This window comes from Cupressus sempervirens, chromosome 1, assembly GCF_028749045.1.
Source record: "Cupressus sempervirens isolate cs-2001-9-10 chromosome 1, ASM2874904v1, whole genome shotgun sequence".
Taxonomy (NCBI): domain Eukaryota; kingdom Viridiplantae; phylum Streptophyta; class Pinopsida; order Cupressales; family Cupressaceae; genus Cupressus; species Cupressus sempervirens.
Window position 1 is genome coordinate 213,945,397 of NC_143118.1, and position 10,059 is coordinate 213,955,455.

At 33.0% G+C, this 10,059-nt stretch overlaps 1 pseudogene; it reads right to left on the reverse strand.

The window, feature by feature from the left end:
* Positions 1–2,055: 2,055 nt before the first annotated feature.
* LOC149576902 (G-type lectin S-receptor-like serine/threonine-protein kinase LECRK2) lies at positions 2,056–3,322 on the reverse strand (annotated as a pseudogene).
* Between the last annotated feature and the right edge of the window lie 6,737 nt (positions 3,323–10,059).

Here is a 10,059-nt window from a genome sequence, read left to right on the forward strand (position 1 = left end):
TCTCTACTAGAAACCCTCTGCTACATAAGTTACAAGATGAGTCTCAAGATAATACTCTCTAAATGCGAATAAGTGAGCCCGAGTATAGAAGAGGCAACATGGAGAGCTAAAGTGTTAGCATTTGAACCACCCCAATGGTTTCTAGAAGTGTAACAAGGGATAGATAGAAATGAACAATAATGCTATTGACTCTATGGGGCTAGGAAGGAAGGGGGCTAGGAGAGAATAGGAATGATGTAGCAAGTAGAGATGTTGACGGATAGTTTGGAACTATTGTTGTCCTAGTCGAAGAAGCATCAGTTATACAAAGTTGATCCACCACTAATAATAGGGTGAGGCATAGCCATCATTTAGGTGAGATAGCCCCTCTCATTTCAAGCAGGCGAGCTAACTTTATTCTATAACAATAGAGTAGTTGTCCAGCTTTGCCATTGACTCCATCCAGTCATTCGGGTGGGAGAAGCTTGGCTCCATGGCCTAGCTCCTAATAGTAGTAGCTTCATGCGAGGGGTTCCCTATCTGGTCATGAGAATTTCATTGGCCTAACTATTGCCTCCTCACCATAGCTCATGGGTTCTCACAAAGAAGGCAAGCTAAACCCTTGGCTGAAAATGTCTGCAAAAGTGCCACATGATGTCCTGGCACACCACATTATTAACAAATTTTGTTTGAAAATAAAAAATCACTTATCATATGCATGTTGCACACCCTCTTTGCAATTGTGATATCATCAATATAGAATTATTTATTGGCCAAATTATGAGATTTTTATCTCTATAAGCATCTAGGGTTTTTCTTTTGGGGTGTTATAATTCAACCGCGAGAAGGATGAACAGAGTATAATTTCCATGTAAGAATTAAAATTGCCTGTGCAAGTCTCTTGTCTTTCATAAAACAACACACAAGCAATGATCTGTTACAGATCTAGGTTGAGGTTCATTTATTTAAACCTATAATCTTGTTTGATCACCAGAGACGTGGTTCATTATATAAATACAAATACCCTTTTAGAGGAGAAATCTCCTAAATCGTGTCTTAGTGTATGGTAGCCATTAGGAGTGGAGGTTCTGAATAAATCTTCCACAACTCCCACAGGCTAAAGCACAAATAAAAGCAAAAAAACCCAACTAATACCCCTATTGCAAATAGAAACTAGAAATAATGCCAATCTGACCAAAAAAAATACTTTGTATTTTATCTAAGACACAAATGCATAGAATATTACCTACTAAAGCATGCAGAGCTAACAATGCTTGCCCTGATGCATTTTATTACATAAATAGAGTTAAAAGGCAACCTAGAACAGCGCTAGAAGATTGACCCAAAAGATTTATGCTAAATCTCTTACATTTTCTCTAAAAGTTCTCGCTTTCATATTCTTCCTCTTTCCTTCATCGAAAATGCATGGTGCTTTTGTATTTTGTCTTCAAACAATGTCTTTAAGGCCCCGTTTGGTTGCTGGCATAGGAATAGAAAATTAGAATAGAAAAATGGAATGGGAATGGAAATGAGGAATGGGAATAGAAATAGGCAATTCCAATAATGTTTAGTGCACTTGGAATTCGACTGGGAATATGTTAATCTATTGTTGGTTGTACAAAAATAGAATAAGAATAAGGTTAAGTTTTGTATTTTTAAAAACATTTTTCTTAATTTTTTTTTAATTTATTATTTTTTTAGTTAATTCATTTTCATTTTTTTAAACAAATAGATATAATTTTTAAAAATGTTATTAAAAAAAATTTTAAAAACAAAAATTTAACAAAAAAAATTCAAAAAGTAAAGGTTAAAAAAAAAATTCAAAAAAAAAAAAAAAAAAATTTAAAAAATATATTTCCTTTTTTAATGGAAAATCGAAATGGGAATGGAAATGGCCTATTCCAATAACAGATTTTTTTGGCATAGTCATATGCTCATTTTAGGGGCAAAATTGGAATATGTCTTCTTATTCCCAATTCCGATTGAGCTTACCAAACAGCGAATATAAAACATATTCTAATTTCGTTTTCCTATTCCACTCATATTCCAGCAACCAAACGGGACCTAAATGCCTACTTATGTGCTAACGCTAGAAACTGCACTCAACTCATCAGATACTACGACAAAAGCTCGAGCGGTGATTTCTAGAGCTTGACGGCCATCGATCAGAGGCAACCGTTTCTTCCTGCAAACAGCATTGTCATCATATGGGACCACAACACACATGCAATCGTTTAAGCAGGACTGCTGGCATTGAATTTCACTCAGATCCAGCAACACAGAATAATCACTATCCGTCTCATTACCGCGCAACCAGTCTGTGTTGTCAAGCCGCGACATCGTACTCCTTCTACTGCAACTCTGCCCTGGCGATGAGCTTCTCATGCATTCCATAAACTGGTCTTCCCCGTCGATAAAACTGAATTGACGAGGGCAAATTCAGTTGGGCTTGTTCTGGTCAGCTAATCGACAAATTGCATTGTTTCCACACTGACCCTTCACGTCTCTACATGGATCTTTCAATGACTGCCATACAGACGACCAAGAGGAAGCATTGCCGTCAATGTTCCACACGTACTCTGCAAAAGTTCCATTGATTTCGAGCGTCACCCTGCGAAGAAAACGTTCATCTCCAGCATTGCCCTCTCCTACCTTGGAAACGGTTATGTTGGTACTGTTTACCAAATGCAACAGCCCGCTGGGATCAAATACCAAGCTTAATAATCCGTGTTGCAGTTGAGAAGTAGAAGAAGACCAGTAAGCGCCGTCGCTCCACAGTGTAAATAACCAAACTACCATCCCCTTGCATCGAGAACTCAAATCGTCCTAATGAGAAATTTGTATTTGAAGCCTTGGAAAACATGTTACCGTTGGGCTTGAGCGTCTGACCGGGCAAGAGGGTGTCTGCAGGATAGTCAAAACTCTGCCAGATGATCTCAAATAACGCATTCCGCATCACAAAGTTGCCGTTGTCGAGCATTGCGGCCGTGGCTACCTTGTCAGAGTACTCAGATGTCCACACTACATTTTTCTTATCGTCAGACAGGCTGAGGCCGCTTTCTGTAAGCTGCAAATTAGACTTCTTTGCAACTGGACTATCCTTGTTATCTTTGAGAACAGTCAAGGCTAATGTTTTGAGAATGATACTGTCGAACCAAACGCCTACGACATAAAGAATTGGAGTGAGCGGATAGAATCCAAAAGTAAAATGCCCATTCGGTGAAACCCATTTGGAATCCCGGGAAGGACAGAGAGTGGAGCCAAGCGTGATATCCTGCTGCGCCTTCTGGGCCGAAGCGCACAAGAGAATCTGAATGAGAGAGAGTAAGCGAATTGGAGCCATGGGTAGAAGTGGGGAAAGAAACTATCAATTTCGATGGAAGAGTCGAACCATGTGGTACCTATGATATAACAAAACCAAACAGCACCATATTCAACAGGGAAGAAATTTTTGGTTTAAACCTGACATCATCATATTCAACGACGAAGAAGTTTCTGCGTGAGGTAAGTGGGAATTGAAGCTGTCAGTCAATGCTCGATTAGTCTGGTTCCGCTTGGAAAGAGCTGCCATGAATTGAGAGAGAGGCTCCTGTGTCAAACCATCACAGTCCTCCAAGACTTCTCTGAATGACGGGTCGTGGAAGTATAAAACTTGACGACTTTATCGGTAACAACCTGCGACAGACGCATTTTCAATGGCCGAGGTTCCATCGGGTCCATTCAAACAGCTGTATTGCAATTTAATTGTACTCTGACCGAGCTGGAGAACATTTTCAATGGCTGAGAATCGATTGATCCATTCAAACTGCCGTATGGCAATTTGTTTCCCAGTCAGAAAGTAAAATCAAACAATGCAGCGTTTCCATAGTTGCAGTACATACCTCACTTTTAATTAAGAATAAAACCATGAGAGCTCGAGCTTATTAATTTTGTAAGGAAGGAAAACAGACACAAAAAAGGCACTGGGTAAATGGCCGAATATTTGCACCCGGTCTTAGCCAGTGCCGGCAGTTCCGTCACTCCAACTTCTGTCTCCTTTTTTATTGTCAGTATTGTCAGTATTGTCAGTGAGTACTTTTTGACAGATTCCCGACAGATTTATTATTTTTAACTAAACAATGGGTGGGATGTGTTTTTTATGAATATAAAATTTAATTGCCCCGTAAAAACACTTATCATTTAATATGATGGGATGTGTTGTTTTTAAAGGAAACTTAGAAAATTTCTTCTATGAAATGAGTGAATAAAATAAATATTCTTATTCTTTATATTATACAATAAGTTAGAAATTAGAAATTAGAAATTAGAAATCTTTATTATTAATTTTATTTTTTATTTTTTTATTATATTGATTGAATTGACATTTAATTTAATAATCAATATGTAAAGTAATTTTTAATTAGTATGTTAATGTTTAATTTGATAGAAAAAAATTTCAATTTGATTTTTTGAATTTTTTATTCTCTTTCTTTTTTCAAAAATAAGATTTATTGATTTGAATATTTATTTTTAAAATTTCAAATTGAAATAGAATTTAGAAACGAAATTCTAAATTATTTTAGATAATAGAAAATTTATTAACTTCAAGTATTCATATATGAACATAAAAAAAATTTGAATTTTTTATGTACAAATAAAAATGATCCAAAAGGTCTGTCTTTATGTTTTCTTTAAATTTTTTAGATAAACATTTTTATAGACATAATTGCAATCTCTTTGAAAGACTAGTGTGTTTTACAAGATTAACCACATGGAATTATCTATAGAAATCCAAATAGTAAGAAAAAGGAGTTTGAATAAGACAATCTTTAAAATATAAAATATAAGATGAATTATCTATAACTGTAAGGCTAACCTTATGGCCATTTGCATTACAGGGCTTTGAAAAGGAATAGAGGTTGTGTGGAGATAAAAGTTCTCTTTAGGAGGACAAAGATCAGTTAGGTATGGAGGTCTTTTATTATAAATCATATGTGTTGTTTAGGTATCTTTATAATAATACAAAAAAAAAACAATTTATGGAAAAAATAAGATTTTCATCTCAACAATGCTATTTTTATCTCAATAATTTACTTATCTTCAGATATTAGGATTTATATTTCAATAATAGTATTTTAATAAATATTTTATTTATATTATTTCAATAATATTTTATATGGTTTATTTTCATATTTTTACATACAATTTATTTATTGTTATTCAAAAATAATGAGATTTTGTTAATATTTTTTACATACAATTTATTTCTTAATTCAAAAATAATGATTTTTTTTTGTTGGTATTATAAAATTTAATTTAAGTTAATTGTTAAATATATTTTATTTATTTAGAAACTAATAAGAAAAGAAAATTAAACATAAATAAGATGTTAAATTCTTAACCTATATATATATATATATATAATCAACAAAATATTTGAATTGTAAAATAGATCCAACAATTATTCTTTATTTAGAAATATTAAAATATTTTTATAATAAAAATAAAAATAAATTATTAATTATAAATATATTTCTTTTAATACAATCATTACATTTTTATTAAATAAAATTTAATTTCATTACATTTTTATTAAATAAAATTTAATTTCATGGCACAATCCAAGTTCTTTTATTCTTGGTTGTGGGTCATATTCATTTGTTTTTATTTCTAAGTAGATCTACTTTTAGAGAAAAAAAAAAATTTTGGATTTTGATGTCACCACTTGTGAAAGGTGTTAATGACCAAAGTTAGGTCTTTCGAGATTAGCTTTTGAAGAGTTGGGGTCATTCTTCATATTTGATATCCCTTGACTTTTGCCAATTTGATTTAATCTTTGATTGACACCCAACGAAATGGTGTTGACTAAAAAAATTCTTCCTACCCAACCATAAAGCCCTAAAATTGATTGCTTATATTGGTTAATCATGTTTCTTTTCCATTCCTTTCTACTAAGAACCCTTTTCCAATCATTAGTATAAACAAAGTAGGGCTCCCATTTTTTCTTAGACTAGGATTTTTGTCCTTTTGGCATTCTTTTTTTTCCTATGATGAGAAACTTTGAACTTTCTATACCTTTGTGTTAACTAGGTTTGATGAGGATTCATAATTGCAGAGGAATTATCCCAAGATCCCCAAGATTTGTCCTTTGCATACCTAGTTTTATCAAAAAATGTTGCTTGATTAATACATTTTTTGTTAGTATGCCTTACTTGCTCACCAAATATACGATAATTTGTAGATATGAGTTTAATGTGATCATTTGTGTAGATTGATTTTACTTTCTTCGCTTTGATATAAAGGTCTATTGTAGATTTCTTAGTATTTTAATGTTGTTTGTGGCTTCAAGAAAACATGGAAAGAAGTTGTACTTAGTTTTACCAAAAAATATATATATTGAGTTGTAAGATTCACAGAGAAATTTGTACATTTCGATAACAAAACCATTTTCTTTTTCATATATTCTAGAATCTATTTAATTCTATTATAAATCTTGAAGGGTAATTTCTTTATGACATTTTTATAGAACACTTTAGTTTGTTGGAAATATTTTGTTTCTATTATAAATAATATAATAAAATTCAAAATCTCTATTTAATTGATTTAATTTCAAATATTTCATCGTATAACAAAATCAAACAAAAAATTATATACTTTTCATTTTAGATTTAGTTTTATTTAATTTTTTAAAAATAATTATATATTACAATTTTTAAATATATTAAGATTGGTGTTTATATATTTTTAATTATATTTATATAATAAGATATATTAATAGTAGATTTTATGCATAATAATGGTCTTAAGATAATTTAACTAAATAAAATATATTATCATTCTAATTTTATAAAATATATATCTACAACAAAATTCTAGATATGAAATAATATTTCTATTATTTACATATAAATCTCGATGTGCTGTAATATTTCTATTCAAAATAATTTAAAATTGTAAAATTAAATTAGATTTTTTTTTTTTTTTCAAAAGTGCCAATTATTTTAAAACTTTTACCACTTTTTTAAAAGTATAAATTATATTTTTATTTAAAGGTGTCCATGGGATGAGTGAATGAACAGCGCAATTTCTTAAATAAAATTAGAGAGATATTGGCAAAAAAAAAAAAGAGGAATTAATTTTAAAATTTAACTAACTTTGCCTTCTTTTCTTATCATTATAATAAAAAATATTAAAAAAATAAAAATAAACCATTGCTAGTTAAATTGTACAATAAATTAAATATTTTATAAATGAGGTAGAATAAAATAGAACAAAAATTAGTAGTCTTACGATATCCACCATATGCTTGATTAGGATAGATTAAAAATAGATTTTAAGAAATAACTTCAAATAAAATAGAATTACCAAGGGCTGATCAAAATTACCACACCAAACCCTAACCTTAATGATTTTGTTTATGGTTTGGTCATTTTATTTCCTTTTCATTATTCTTTAAATATTATTATCAGTTGTCCATTTTTTCCTAGTTTATGAATAATTTAATAATATTTTTTAAATTGAAAAATTTTATCAATATGATATAAGTAACAAGTAGTAATATTACTATTGAAAAAAAATTTACTCTGAAAAAAAGGGCGAAAAAAATGAAATTTCATCCCAAATTCAGTCACCCCTTCTCAAAATATGTTGCGTTCTAGCGAAAAACGATTCCCTAACCCCCTTTGGCGAACAAAAATAAATTCAAAGCCCTTAGGCAGGCAAATTCAGGGCAAGGAGATGACGATAAAGCAAACATCCACAGTTTTGATTCATATGTTCGACAACACACCAAGCGAATCTCAAAAATTCATGGCAATGATCCTCACAAAAAAGAAGATGGCTGGCAATCAATGGGGAGAAGGAGAAAATGGCCCCAGACTCGGCAAAAACTAGACGCCATGAAAGGAATAATTCCAGAACAAAAGTTATTGGCCAGTCAAACTAAATTTGCAACAAATTTTGAGCCTAACCCCAGCTCCAAACTAAAGGAAAGCTTCAATTAGAAGGAGCACCCTACAAAGCCTCGATGGATTTCAGAAGTGAATGTGATCCCTCTTGGGAAACAACTAGAAAAATATTCCCATACATTACAAGGTTCCATCAAAGAAAATCCATAAGAGCAACTAGTGAATCAGTCACACTGAAAGAGGATTATTGGTTTACATACCACCGCATTGAAAGATAGAACAACTAGCCCATAAGGAAAGAACAACAACTGCCTCTAAACAAAGCCTTACCAGCCAATATTCATCAGGCGAAGAAATAATTATAAGCAACTCTTATAATGAAAGAAGATGGAAGGATTGTGAGTGTAGACACCTAAATTTGATTACACCGCTTTGGCAATCTAATTTATCCATCTCTAAAAGGCATCATTAATTAAATTTCTATTTAATTAATCCTTTGCCATCCCCTAGCTGATTAATTTAATTAATCATCTATAGTCCTAATTGATAAATCAAATAACCTATTATTTATCAATTAAATCTTTTTCTCCTATCTAATTCCAAAAATCCCCATTTATTAAATAAATCTATTGGATAAATAAAATCCTCAAATCCAAAAACCCCTAACCTATCCCTAATCCTCCATTTAGCCTAATCCACCCCATCCACCCATACTAACCAAGCTTAGCCACTAACTCACCCAACCTCATTAATGCCATCCACTTGCACATCTCTAACATCCCTAGTCTAATCCTAAACCCAAGCCTAATCCACCCCCTAATGTTGTCACATTCCCTAAACAAGTTTAAGACTTTCCTAAACCAAACCAAAGTCTCCCCTCAAAAATCCCAACCACCAAGTCATGAGTGCTCTTACAAACTATAAAAGACTCTTACAAGCCCACTCATGACTCTTACATCCATCTTCCACACTCTTCCCTCTTCCACACTCATTCCTCTTACATCTCTCTTACATACTCAACCCCACTCATCATGCCTTTAACCAACCCTTTACCCTACCCTCTCACACTCATCCTCCTTGTGACAAGTGTCACCTTCCCATTGGTGCTAAACAAGCACAATCCATGTGCTCCCCTTTGAGTGCATCTTAGCCCTCCTTAACCATCTCCCCATCCTTGCATCTAAGCCCTCCATCCCTCTACCCCTTGGCCTATAAATTGAATCCCATCCCAAGCCATTTCAACAACAATCCTTGAGCTAAAGTTATCATGCCCTTTTAAGAGCCAAAATTCATACCCATACCCTTATAATGCCAAATTGAGAGCTCAAAAAGCTACCAATTTGCCATTACCCATCTCCATTGAAGCAGCTTTGAGCATCTTGAGCATACATCCACATCAAAGGACACATCTACAAAATCAAGAAAGCATGGAGTGTTTTCTCTTGTGAGGTTTGCACTTTTTGTTTTCTTTTCTTTGTCTAAACATATATGTGAATTTAGTTTTGGTTTTTAAATGTTTATTTTATTGTTAATGTTTTTTGCATACTAAAATTTTGTTCTACATTTTGGCACGCCCGGTGGGACCCCACTATGGGTCATTTAATCATCAATTTTTATCTATATGTTGTTTTAAACTAACCATCTAATGTTTGTTGTTGTTTGAGTGTGTTGTGAGGGTGTTTTGCTTATTTTTGCAGGTTAAAGAACACACTTCGGAAGAAGATATACCCTCAAAAATCCGAAAATAACAAAAAATAAAAAAAAATTTGAAAAAAATCCACGTTTTTCAACTTTTTTTTCGCGCAGTGTCGTCTCCACAGTTTGGCGTCTGCGCTTGCAAACTGTCATCTCCGCAACCAAATTTTTGTCTCCGTAGTTTGCCATCTCTGACTATCGTCTACGCATCCTGGACTGTCGTCTCCGCAAATCAGTGCCTCCGTCAGCTACTCTATCATCTCTGCAACCTGAACTGTCGTCTCCGCTGCCGCCATCGATCAAACTGTCGTCTCCACTGCCGCCAGTCATCAAACTATCATCTCCACAACTTAGACTGTCATCTCCACTTCCGCCAGCCATCAAACTATTATCTCTGCAACTTAGACTGTCATCTCCGTCGCCACCAACTTAATCTGTCATCTCCACCTCTTCCTTTGTCATCTCTGCAGATTAGCGTCTCCGCAGATCAGCGTCTCTG